Raw genomic sequence first — 13,077 nt, forward strand, 5'->3', positions numbered from 1 at the left:
TCTGAGGAATTGTATTTTTACTTACGGGAGAACAAAGTAAAATTACACATAGGAATTGCTCCCAGCCTGTGGTACATTTAAAAACAGTATTAGATTTGCATCCGGGATTTATTTGACCGTCTCGCTGAGTGTGCTGCTGGTGAGGAGAATAGCTTTGACTTTGAATGGGGTAAATTAGGCAAGTTCTGCTGTCACCTTTTAAAAATAAAATTTAATGAAGTTTTGATTTGTTCCTTTAATGAGTCATTGGTACATTGTATGTGTCTGTGTATATTGCTGTATGGTTTGTTATTACGAGGCCAAATCCTGACAACTTATTGCAAAATTGTTTTAATTTATTATTAATATTTTTTTGTTTTTCTCGTTTCTCCTGGTTTTGGAGCCTTTATAATTAGATATAATTAAAACCACAGGTTTTAAACTCCAATCTAACATTTAAACTCGTATTTATGGTACAACCCCTGGAGTTTTATTGTCGTTCCAACTATTTCAATTGCACTTTGAATTTTTTTTTTTTTTTGCATCTGTTCAGATGCTGTGTCTACAGCTACCACTTCTTAATCATCTGTTTTGCACAGTAATGTGACATTTATTTTACATGATAAGAAACCGTGCAGTTTTATAGATGAGCTATTCCATATCCCTTAACAAAAGGTTGCAAGGGACCTTTTGCCTTATACACTTTAAAAACAGCTTTCCTCTTTTTGAACTTGTCTTTCTCTGCTCCTCCATGCAACAGTCTGAAAGTGCTGCATGCTGTAGAACGAATTTGTAAAAAATGTTGTTGGCTGGCATTATGTAAAACCATATTTTCCCTTTTGGTGCGTATGTTCTGGTCCTAGCAATGTCCTTGTTTTGCTGAAATTAACATTTTATCCTCACAGTCTTTGGTATGTGATGGTGTTTTTCTGTCTTTTTTAATTGTGGGTTTTTTTTTTAATTAGTATAAAGTTGATTGTTAAAATTAAGTGGCAGAAGGCTTCTTTCCAAATTATTCAGAGATCTTTTGCTGAAGAAATATATTTTGCTACTCTCAATTGCCTTTTTCCCTTTTTCTTTCATTGCAAACTACTCTGGGAAGAGCTTCTTTTAACAAAAAAAAAGGCTACGCTTGACTGATAATGCATTGCTTTGGATGGTGAAACATTATGAAAGTTTAATTTTTAATTAAATCTGAAATACCAATTATAACTGAAAGAGATTTTAACCTGTTTCTTTTCAGACTGCCTGAAGTTATATTGTAGATGCTGAAATCACTGCACCTTAAAAACAAAAAGATTAAGCCCCGCTGCATTCCTGTAAGTAAAAGCTTTTCCGGTACCTTTTGTCCGTATTTTTCCTCTATATGCATCCAAAGTGTTAGCACAGTAGCTGGTCTTGGATAAAGGTCAGAGTCCCCTTCAATGGGATTTAGAAGTTCAAAGGATGTTTTATTTAAAAATTAAAAAGGAACTTACATCTTGCAGATCTTTAATTTCAGAGCACTGAATAGATGGTTCTCTCCTGCTTTGTTTTGAGTAGTATTAGGGACACTGTGCATCTCTGTTTGTTGACTTACAGTTGCTGTCGCTTTGTCAGCGCTGCTTTCTGCACATCGGTGCAGAGATAACAGAAAGTAGCAGAAGATTCCTTATAGCACAAAACACAGTTTATTCTCTCCTCATGATGTCGTAACAAATTCTTCTTCGTTGTATGAGAAAAAAACAAACAACTTTCTGATGACATCACAGGGGACTTCAGCTGCTTCAGGGTGCAGATGAAGGCAGAAATGCCTAATTCATCTCTGCTGTGACACAACAAAACAGTCAAAATAACATCTACGTCTCAGCCAGCAAGGAGTCTTTCTCTAAGAGCGTAGTTATTCCATAAATGCAAGTCAGATTGCACATCACTCTGATCTACCCTTATTTAGAATCTGTTTATTGAATGCATTTGGGTTAATAATTAAGATTGGGAACTTCAGTGACTGAACAACAGGCATGCAAAAGAGGATTGGAAAATATAGCAGGTTCAGATAATCAAATGAAATAATATATGAAAAAAATCAAGAAGCTTGTAGAAAGAAGGAAAAATATCTATTTCAGTTGAACAGTACAAAGCTGTGGTATATTACAAAGCTAAGTCAGTTTGTTTTCTTGTTTAAGGTCAAAATGTGCAATGTGTAATGAAATCCAGAGCCTTCTTCCAAAGTGGTACTTTTATACTTCAGTTTGAAAATGCTTTAACTATTAGAGGGGATTGATCATGCCTTTACCACCACCCCCCACCCTCCTTTTTTAATATACTTTAATGTTTTATTGTTAACTAGCTGGAGGGTGCAGTTACACTGTGGGCAGCTGAAGCCTGCCCCTCCAGCACACAGTGCCAAGCATGACTCAGACAGGCAGATTGTGCCATTCTGGCTCTACTCCACTGTGTTTTTACATTACTGGCAAGGGCCATGCCATTGTGTTGTTTAAATATTGTGTATTAACTGCAGGCTGTGGCCAGTGAATGGTATTTAACATTTTCTGCTCTTCACTGCTGAATGTGAGCAGCTTCCTTGGCCACCAGAGGTTAACTTTGCAATTACGGTGGTGAGCCAAGTTGAAAACACTCGTGGATTTGCTGGGTCCAGCATCAATTTAAAGGGAGGTGTTTAGGGAAAAATGGGGGAACTCGTCTGAATCTGTGAATACCAAATTTCATGCTTGTCTTGCAATTTAGTGTGAACAACCAGGAAAATTTTTGTTGGAAAGCAGGAGTAATTTTCTCTTTCCAAAATGCAGCATAAGAGTGAACTAAGGCAAGTTCTTTGAATCTTTGGGATCCAGATGGTCACAAAATCCTTCATGGACAGCCCAAGACAAAATGAGAGTAGCAATTGGTGCTGGCTGGGATGAGCCTTTTTTCATTTTATGAGACTCTAGATTTTGAAGGGGAAATAAATACACAAGTTTTAGGAAATAATTTTGGTTTCTTTTTTTTTATCAAGAATGTCAAGTGCATCCACACAGAGATGTTGAGCAGCTTTCTCAAGGTCCAAGTAAATCAGTGGTCAAACTGGGAATGGAGTGTGAGATCATGACTCTTCTGTCTAGGTCTTCTTTCCATTCTGTAAAGGGCCATATTTTTAATCCCTGAATTTCTTGTGCTAATAGGCTCAAAAAGAAAAAAAAAAGAGCAAACAAACAAAAGAAATTAAAACAACACCAAAAACAAACTCACAACCCCCCCACTTTTAAATATGTAGCTGCTTTTAAATTCTGTAGCCTTGGCATAGCCTATCTCTGGAATACAGAAGAACAAGGTGAGGGAAGTTTTACATAAGCACATATATCCTGTAAAATGAGGATGTGGTTCTTGCTATACCTCGTGTCCATGTAAATAGTTGCTTGGCACAATAAAAATAGTGACACTTTTTATAGAGGAAGGTGTGCTTTCTTTTGCTTCCTGAATGTTTGCTGTAATCAGGTGTTTCTACTTGTAAGATACTTAAAAGGTGAACTTGCCATTTGGGCTTTCCTGTATTAACCCAAAACAGCAAATAGAAAAGGCAAGCCATATCCTGGTGGTTGTGTAATTTATTTCTTTAATTAAAGGGTGGAAATCTTGCTTTAATGTAGGGATGTCCCTAAAGCGAGTGATTAATATAAAATGAGCCAAATTTTGTCTAATAAAAATACTTGGTACATGGCATTAGAAGAAACATTAAGATACACGTCACCTGAACATCTGTCAGACAGTTGCATGAAAGACTTCACTTGCTGAATGTGGTACAGATATTCTGCTAATGCAAAAGGTCTGTGGCTGGATTCTTGCTGTGCTGGGTTCTCTGAACTAAAGTCGTGTGGGTTGATAGGCAAGATCTATTGAGGTCAATGGGACTTCTCAAATACTTTAAGGATGTGGTTTGGTACTTTGCTCTTTGCAGCTAACCCCATATAGGATTAAGTCAAGCATGAGGAGGTACCTCTGCTCACATTCAGTGTCGGTATGATTTTGGAATGAGACAATGAGAGCACACATATTGTGTGCGGAAGCAAAAGATGTGCTTTCAAAGCAATAGTTTTAGTTACCTTGTCATGGGCTGAGGGCAATACAGAGTATATGATATGTTATTTTTCTTAAAAAAGACATTGGTTTTTCAAGGTTTCAGCTTTACACAGCCTGATCTGCTCAGTGACCAAGAGATCCTGTGTTCTAATCTTTATGGATGCTGGATCAATGAGTGGCATTGGACAAGTCATTTAACCTCACTGTGCCTCGTTCAGCAGATCACTCTTTCAATGTGGTTCAGACTGATACAGCTCTGTGAACATGACTGAGTTTGTGAATTTGTATTTGCAGAGCTCTTAGTGGATAAATAGTAACCATTGTTATTATTAATAGGTATGTTGTGTAGACAAATCATGAGGGATGGCAATACAGCCACTCATGGGGGTGATCTTTCACAACTTCCTTGTGCCTTTGTTTAATCTCATCACTCAAAAGTAGCAAGGCCAACTGCAATTTAGAGAAGTATTTCTCATGTCATTCTCCCCTCTTTTGAGTACTTTATGGTTCGTGTTCTCTTTCTGTTTCTTTGCTACTTTCCTCCATGCTGAGTTAACCTTGCATATCAAACTTTATACCCTTTTTTTTTGCATTATACAGCAGAGGCATTTGTGTAACCTCCAAATTACAGAGAGCAAATTCATTTTGTCTAGCGATTGTTTGCTGATGATGTACGAAACAGACAGAAGACAGTTTGAATTTTCATAAGTTCAATTGAGCTTGCAGGCATAGGGAAGGGAAGAGGCAGAACCCAAGCCAATGTGACACAGTAAGCTGGCATCCCAGAGTGCAGGCTGCATGTGTAGCGTCAGGATGTCAGGGCTGGGAAGGCCTTCGTCCATCACAGCACTGCTTTTAGATGAAGGAAGGGTTTTGAAGCAACAAACAAGCACTACATGCACTACCATGTTCTTTACAGTGCAAGAATCCTCACAGTTCGTGATGGATTTTGGGACCTGTCCTATTCTCCTGTAACTTCCTGTTTTAGCTACAATTTCAGGTCTAAGATGGGCTTTGAGTCCATTCCCAGTTCCTGGTCCTCTGACAAAATGTAGACTCTCATGAGTTTAAGCCTTTTTTTTTGATGCAAATATTGGCTTGTAGAAGCTGTGCAAATGTGAAATGAGTATGGAAGTATGCTTGCTTTGAACAAAGATCAATGTCTTGGGGCCAACTATCCCTGAGGAATAGCGTTAGCACTAACAAAGAGAATTAATTTTGCCTTTTCCCCTTCCTTTGCCAAGGCATTAATCCAAAAGCTCATGGGGATAAATTCTGCCCTGATTTCTACCTGTGGAACCCCAGTGGAAATGTGGAGAGGTCAAAAAATGTTTGTCAAGGCAGAAATTGTCCTAGAGTTAAAATTGTGGAGAAAGCAGAAACTGGTTGATTGTTATCTGGCCCAGGGGCAAGAGGATATGTAGGAGCCCTACCTGGCATTATATGCTTCTGAAAGTCTTGCTTTTGTTGTACCTTAAGGAGAATACCCAAAAAAAAAAATCTAGTGAGTGAAAATTTATAATCAAGAGCACAGTGATTAATTGTTCTTCATGTCCACTGGGAGAAAGACCTAAAGAAATCAGTTCAACGAGTAGTGAAAATTACCAAGTTAGATATTAGAAGCCATGTTCTGACTGTGTGGGTTGTAAAATACTGGATCACACAACCTATAGGTCTGTGGAAGCAGGATAGGTTTGTTTTTTAAGGAATGGATTGGAAAACCACCTCGCAGAATGTGCTGGGACTTCCCATAAGACAGAAGACCAAACTGGATGAGTTGTGTGAGTCCCTGGCATTTTTTTGATTCAGTGTACTGTTTGGGAATGTTGGTGTGTGGCGAGTACATTCCTGATTAATGTTGCCAAAAGATCTCCAGGGTTCTCATTTTTCCATCCTCTCATAACTGAAAGCATACTGTGTCTTCAAAGACTTCATTGGGATGCCAGCATTTTGCTATGACCCTTCTTTTTTTAGAGAAGAGCAGAGGAGGGAGTCGTATAGACATGGAAAGACATTTTCAGCTGTGGTGAGTCTGCAGGGCTTTCTTTCCAGTCAGTGCACAAATACTGATTTGTTTCAGTTACTGGTTTTTAAAATTTGGATTAATGGAGACACTCCAGGTATTGCCTGATACAAGCTCCTCTGATAAAGAACATGGAGACAGTTGAAAGTTGCAAATAGGATTGATGATCAGAGCAAATATGTAATGAGGCTGGAGTAAAGCCTGCGACAAAAAGGTAAATGTCTCAGGAGATTAAGAGCTTTGTAATTGTCTCTTTTTTCTTATGATTGCCTCTGTTTTCTGAATTTTCATGCAAACATCCTAGAAAGATGTTTTCACTTAATGAAACTGCAAATCTCAAAATGCAGTTGGCCAAGAACTAAGAAAATTTTCTTAGTTGTCACATTGGTTTTAATCAGTCTCATTCAAAACTTAGCACTGAAAAGGAGTTGGGAATTATTTTTTATTGAGTCTCTCATGGGTTTTTTTGGTTTTTTACAAATGTTTAAGCTGTTTCCTTGGGAGTGGAGGGGTTGTGTGGGGCTTTGTATGTTGTAGGTCTTGGAGGTTAAGGGCATCAGCTGTAGTGTACAAATGGGTAGAATCATGACTTTTTTCATAGATGGCAGCTCTTGTTTTTGCAGCATAGTGGCCACAATAGATGAGGACAGGAAAATGGCTCTCTGGTGTGTGGTTGTTTTAGTCTATAAAGGAGTATGGGCTGTGATTCACTCATGTTAAAAAGGCATGGGAGTATGAGCATTGATTCCCTGCTGTAGCAAGTTGTAGTAAAACATTTCAGCATTTCAGCACCTGAAGATGTCACGGTGAAAAGGGAAAATCTTTCACTCCATTTATCAAAGCATTTGCTACTCCAACATAAAATAAAGATTAAATATTATTGAGCAAGGAAGGTTATCTCAGACCAGAGATGTCATTAGATAAACTATGAAAGGGAAAAAAGCAACACAGACCTGGCCTTTCCCAAAGCAGTCCTATTTTGTTCTATAAGAAATGAAATTATTTAGCTAAACTAGTATGTAACGGGAGGGACTCCAGAGAAAGGCATTGTGGTTACTCTATATTTACATCAGTGTCCCTAAGAACACTCTTGCTGAATCATTTCGGATTCCAGAGTCTGATGTAGGGCAGTCTGATAAATGTAAGTTACCCAAATTTTCTGGTCTGTTTTCTTCACTAGGCTAAAGTGTCTGGCTCTGAATTTTACTAAAGAGGATCTTGTTCTTACTGCCCTCTTTCCTGCCATTGGCCCTGAAGTATCTAGATAATAGATTAGGAAGAGATTTTAATCTGTTGTGCCAAAATTAGTCTGTTGTTTTTAACAGTTTCCACTGGCATGAAAGAGATCAGAATATTTGTTTTATTTGTTTATTTTTAAATAATAACCAAAGAGAACTATTTGACTGTGCAAAATGTTTTGGTGTCAGTAATAAGTGAAGGCATCTCTGAGTCAAAACCTGCATTAACAATTTTTTGAACCTGTTGCTTTCCTTGGCAGATTTTTTTTCATCATACTTCTTCCGTAGAAATTTCGTTCTAGTTCATGCAGTGTTCTTATTGAAATTTTGAATAGTTAAAATCTTTTGTAGAATGGGAGTGTTATCACATTTCTTCCAAGATTTGCAGCAAGTAATCAAGAATCCTGTGACTCTTACCAGCAGAACCTTTTCAAGAAATAAGGTGTATATTTCTCAACAGCAGTGAGAGCAGTTGTGCACCAGATCACTGCAAGTCCTCTGTGAATACAAACCAGGTTGGATCATGATCATCCAGCCCCAGTTCATTTAGGTGGGGTACAGTGACACAGTTCCTGTGTATGGAGTTTGTAAGATCAGCCCATCTGTGGAAAATATCGGAGTCAAATTGAGACAGATGAATTCTCATCTCTTCCCAGTTCCTTTTTCCATTCATTAGGGTTTCAAGTGAAGAGGATAATCTGTTTTGTCATGTCTGTTGCCCTGTTTTAATACACAACTAACCTTCTTATGTCTGAGTGGCTGTCACTTTCCCAGAACAAGTGGTTCTGGACTCATGAAGCAAACAGCTCTAAAATGATCATCCTTTGGGGAGAATTTAGTGCCTTACTGACGGCTTTAGCCTGCATGTTGTTAGCAACCAGGGGGAAATTCCAGCAGTCAGGGCATCACAAAAGACTATGGAATGCAGAGAGGATGCTGAGGGACCCAGGAGCCCGGTGACCAGGAAGGTATAGAATTAAATGAGTGTATCAACTCGACTGGAAGTATAGCATGATTAGAAGTGAAAAATCTCTGAGCCAGCAGGCAAGGTTGCTATAGGTAGTGATGCTCAGGGATGACACCTGAATGTAAGTTTTCAGTGCTCATAACTGTTTCAATCCTGCAGGAAGGAAAGGATTATTCCTTTTGCTTTTGTCAGGGCTTCAGTGCTATTTAATTTGTCTTGGTGCCTCTTGGCCGTGTGACATCACTCCAGAAATGATCCCATTTGTGGTTTCTTCCGGTGTCAAGAATTGGCGTATTACTACTTCTCAGCTTCTCTGTGTGTGTGTGTGGCTTAGAAAATGCTGCTCTTTTACAGCTGCATCTGCCCTTCCTCTGATCGTGCTTGCCTTTCAAGAACACATTTATCATGGCAAAGTCCTGTTCACTTTAGCAGTCTTTGTTATGCTGTAGTGTTCTTGTGCCTACATGCTGATACTCGTGGCTCCAGAACGGCACCAGAGAGAACATTCAGCTATTAGTACAGCTCTAGATGTCCAGAAAATACTGAGTTTCTCCAGGATACCTGTCACGGTCACCTCACGTGTTTTCCTGCCCTGTCCAGGGAATTATCCTTTGGCAAGAGTTCAGGAAAATGCTCAGTGTAGGAAGGTAATCCCAAGTAATAGTTATGATTATAATCTATGGATATGGTTTTAGACTGGTATTGAACCAAAGCTTTGCATTCAGATAGTCCCTGAGCTTCTGTGATGCTCAAAGCGTCATTCTCTTCTCAGACTGTTGCAAAGACACAGAAATAGGTGGTGAGAGGACACTGTGCTACCAGGTCCAAGCTAGACGCAGTAACATTTAGGTGCAGGACTCCAAGTGGAATTCAAACCCCAGAGTCAGGGGGTTTGTCCAGTGCTTGGGATGTATTAAGGGCAAAGGGAAGCATCTTGTTAGATGGTGTTCAGCCTAGAGGCAACCAGAGGGAAGCTCTAGAGACTAAAGACTTGGTGATTCTTCCATGGATAGGGTTTCTTACCAGCAAGATCTTTTTCCTTACTGCACTCCATTCATGTCCTAGAGAATTCCAAACGTGATAGGTTGTTTTTTTTTTACTTTTTTATGAATGCCTTTTCTATCGCCTTATAGAATTAGCCTTTCATCAACATGAGATAGGCAGAAATTTCCTGTGCCTTTTAATGGTGGAAAACAATTCTGATGTCCCTGCATTGTCAGACTGTCAGTGGCACAGTTTTCTGTGTGATTGTCTCCACTATGAGTTAATTACATTTAAAAGCATTTAATTTCTAAAAATCTCTTACACTGTCTCTGTCATAATGTTTAGAATGTATCTATACCTTACAGTAGATATTCTTTAAGCTCCTTATGCTTCTATTTCTTGTAAAAGAAATATACTGTATAACAAAATAGAATTTCTTTATTTAATGCTGAACTAACTCTCAAAGCTGTGTTGTGATTAATCATGGGTGCACTGGTGGAAGTTTAGAAAGGATAGTAGGCTTTTCTCCCTGCTTTTTCTTTGTTGACATGCTAGGAAGCCTGAATATCTGTGTTATGAAGCACTTAAGTCTCACTTTGACTGCTGCCAATACTTCATCCCACTGTCTGAATGGGACAGGGCTTTGTAATTCCCTGCTGCTTCCTAGAGCTGGCAACTCAGGGCTGTGGAACTGGGAGGAATTCAGGGCTGCAGGTAAGCGATGAGACAAAGCTGGTGTTCTTTGTAGTGCCCGTGTGCAAACATAATTATCACCTGTGATCCCTGCCAGATATCTGCACACCGTCTCTCAAGGAAGTGCCACCATTTTCTGATCACTTCTTTTACAGATAAAGAGGAAAATCCTGGCCCAGAAAAAGTCCCTGGGATTCTTCCACATTCCCTTCAGTGGAGACAGGAATCATTGCAAACATATATGCTTGAGCTGGGCCCTTACATGGGTTGGGTTATGGTATGTCTGATGTATTTACATGGTCAGCATTTCCCCCCTCTCCAAAAGTCCTGCCCCAGGTGAGGGGCAGACACCAACTGCTCTGGCTGATGTCATGCTGGAAATACAGGATTTCCCTTAACTGATGGAGAGGAAAAGGTTTTACATTTTGATAAAAAAGTGGTAAAATAAATACATCCTGCTTTCTTTAGAGAGCCATTTTTTTTTCTTGAAACAACTAGATTTATCCTGGTTTAATACCAGAGTGACATAAAATTTGTCACATGCATGTTTGTGCCCAGTAGTGCTTAAATTAAGGTTTATTTTGGATTTATTCCTATTTGTAGGTGGTTTGGGGTTCCTTTGTGAAAGGTTACAAGACTATATTGGTTATATATTATTCCCTTCCCCATTTTACCCAGCTCAATTTTAATACTAATTTAGAAAACAGTTGTTCAGTTTGTGGAGTTGATGAGGAATTAGCAAATTCCGTATACAGTTCAGACAAACCAGTGCTTCTCTGAACTGGGGCTGGGCTCTTTCTTGCCCTGAATCCAGGTGTAAAAGTCCCAGTCTCTCTCCCAGTTTGGCCTTTTTATTACTGTGCATCACTGATGTGCAAGTGGAGACTCCTGCACCCATCTTTCTGAGCGTTGAGAGCTTTCAGAACCCAGTCTGCATTTGTCCTGTGTTTCTTTAAACATAGAAAGAGATAGTGGAGCCTCTTCTGCACTTTTGAAATCTCCACCCTCTCACTTAAAGCTAGGTCAAATATTCTGTTTATTTGCAAGTGTAGCTCAAATTCATGTGGCTGAATGGATAGCAGTGGGGGTGGCAGTGTTGCCCTTTAGATAGGGATTCCATTCACTTTGGTGGCATTTTCACCAGTTTCAGTTCTTGGAAGGTCAGGTTTTGTTTTCTTTCACCACTTTGCCAATACAGCACTGTTGTTATAATTCCTCCCCAGTTCATTCTTAATGGCCATGTCTTTAGGACTTGTCGGTTCTAGTAAGACATTATTGGTGTGGAGAGCAAGAAATAGTAAGAAGCTTAAGAAGAAACAACCCCAGTGCAAATCTTACCAAACACAAATTATAGAAACAGGCATCACATCTAATGGAATATAGTGGCTGCTCGGTGTACCAGTCCAAATTAAAAAGTGCTCTCCTCTGCCCAGTAGATCTAGACCAGGAGAGATGAAAAGAAATTGTGTCCCCTCTTCTCCCGGCTCTCCCCAGTTCATAACTACAATCCCAATTATCTTGTCAAAGTGAAGTTTTTATGGGAAAAAGGTAACATATCACCACAATAACTTCTGGACATAGCCCGTGCCTCAGGACTTGGTGTAGACAAAAGGTCTTATTTCACCTCCAGGTCCTGTACAAATAGAAATGCCTTCAACAGTGAGCCAGCAAAATGTGAAATTAAACAGGGGCAAATGCACATTTATTTTATGTATAGTCACATTAATCAGACATATCATTTTTCTTTGGAAGCGACTGTTTCAACAAAAGCAAAATTATAGCAATTAAAAAATGTAAGGAGGAGAAATAATAGTATTGATTTTGTTTTGTGTGGCTTTGTTATTTTTTGCTTAATTTTTTGATAAGTAAGTAGTAATGCATATCTTATTGCACGTCAATCTGTTTGTTAGACTGCAAGAGGCACTCAAATTTCAGAAAGGTGAAGGTTCAGTAAGAACCAAGCTAATGCTTAGTGACTTTTCTCATTGCACGAAATGCTGCTAGTTTTTCTACAGTGATGTGCAATAATGCAAATACAGAAACAGCAAAAAATGAAAGGGCTTACTTGGAAATTCTAATACACAGAACTTTCAAAACAAATTTATTTTTGGCTTTTTAATTATGTGGAAAGGTTTAGTATCACTTCTTTTTGAATCCTGACTTCAAAAGGAAATGAGAAGTCAATTTTTCTCCCTTTACTTATAGCTTTAAAATGCCTCAAAAGGCCTAATATCTCACTAGCAAAATAATCAGGGAATCATTGGCTGTCCTGAGTTGGAAAGGACCCACAAGGACCATCAAGTTCAGCTCCTGGCCCTGCACAGGACACCCCAAGAGTCACACCCTGTGCCTAAGAGCATTGTTCAAATGCCTCTTGAACCCTGCCAGACTTAGTGCTGTCACCACTTCCCTGGGGAAAGGGCCCAATAAAGCTCTGGGGGAAGAACCTTTTCCTGATATCCAGCCTAAACATTGCCTGACACAACTTCAGGGCATTTCCTCAGGTCGTCTCGTTGATCACCACAAAGAAGGGATCAGTGCCTGCTCCTCCTCTCCCCCTCACAAGGAAGTTGTAATGAGGTCTCCCCTCAGTCTGAACCCTCCTCTCTGGGCTGAACAGACCCAGTGACCTCAGTCTTCTCATCCTCAGCTTCCCCTCAAGGCCCTGCACCATCTCCATAGCTCTTCTTTGCACCCTCTCTAGCAGATGTGTATTTTTCTTACATTGTGGCACCCCAAACTGTCCCCAGCACTGCCGGCTCAGATTCAGCTTTCCATTGAATAGGACCTTCCCTTGAGGCACAAGAAAAAAGATCTGGGATCTGTTACTTTTTGAAATTCTTTAGGGATGTTGTTCAGAGAACTTGTGGATGCCCCATCCCTGGAAGTGTTTAAGGCCAGGCTGGACAGGGCTTTGAGCAACCTTAATTAGTTGAAGGTATCACTGCACATGACAGGGGGAAAAGATGGAACAATATGATCCTGCTTCCAACCCAAAACATTTTATAAGCTTGAAATTTCATTTCTATGATTTTATTAATTTCTAATGTTCTTTGTGATGCTACAAACTGCATCTCTCTCTCCAATTTTTCACCATCATTCTTGTGTCTAGGTACATCTAATTCTTTCTAATAGAA

General features: G+C 39.4%; 1 protein-coding gene across 17 annotated transcripts in view; it reads left to right on the forward strand.

Moving 5' to 3' along the window:
- LOC134548834 (zinc finger and BTB domain-containing protein 20) overlaps positions 1-13,077 on the forward strand; it is a 472,135-nt gene that overhangs the window by 159,872 nt on the left and 299,186 nt on the right. For all 17 annotated transcript variants that reach the window (XR_010079934.1, XR_010079932.1, XR_010079933.1 and 14 more), the window contains one exon: positions 1,223-1,298. The gene's annotated coding sequence lies outside the window, so the exon portion shown is untranslated. The remainder of the gene's footprint in view (positions 1-1,222; positions 1,299-13,077) is intronic.

Source organism: Prinia subflava, chromosome 3 (assembly GCF_021018805.1).
Source record: "Prinia subflava isolate CZ2003 ecotype Zambia chromosome 3, Cam_Psub_1.2, whole genome shotgun sequence".
NCBI classification, from domain to species: Eukaryota; Metazoa; Chordata; class Aves; order Passeriformes; family Cisticolidae; genus Prinia; species Prinia subflava.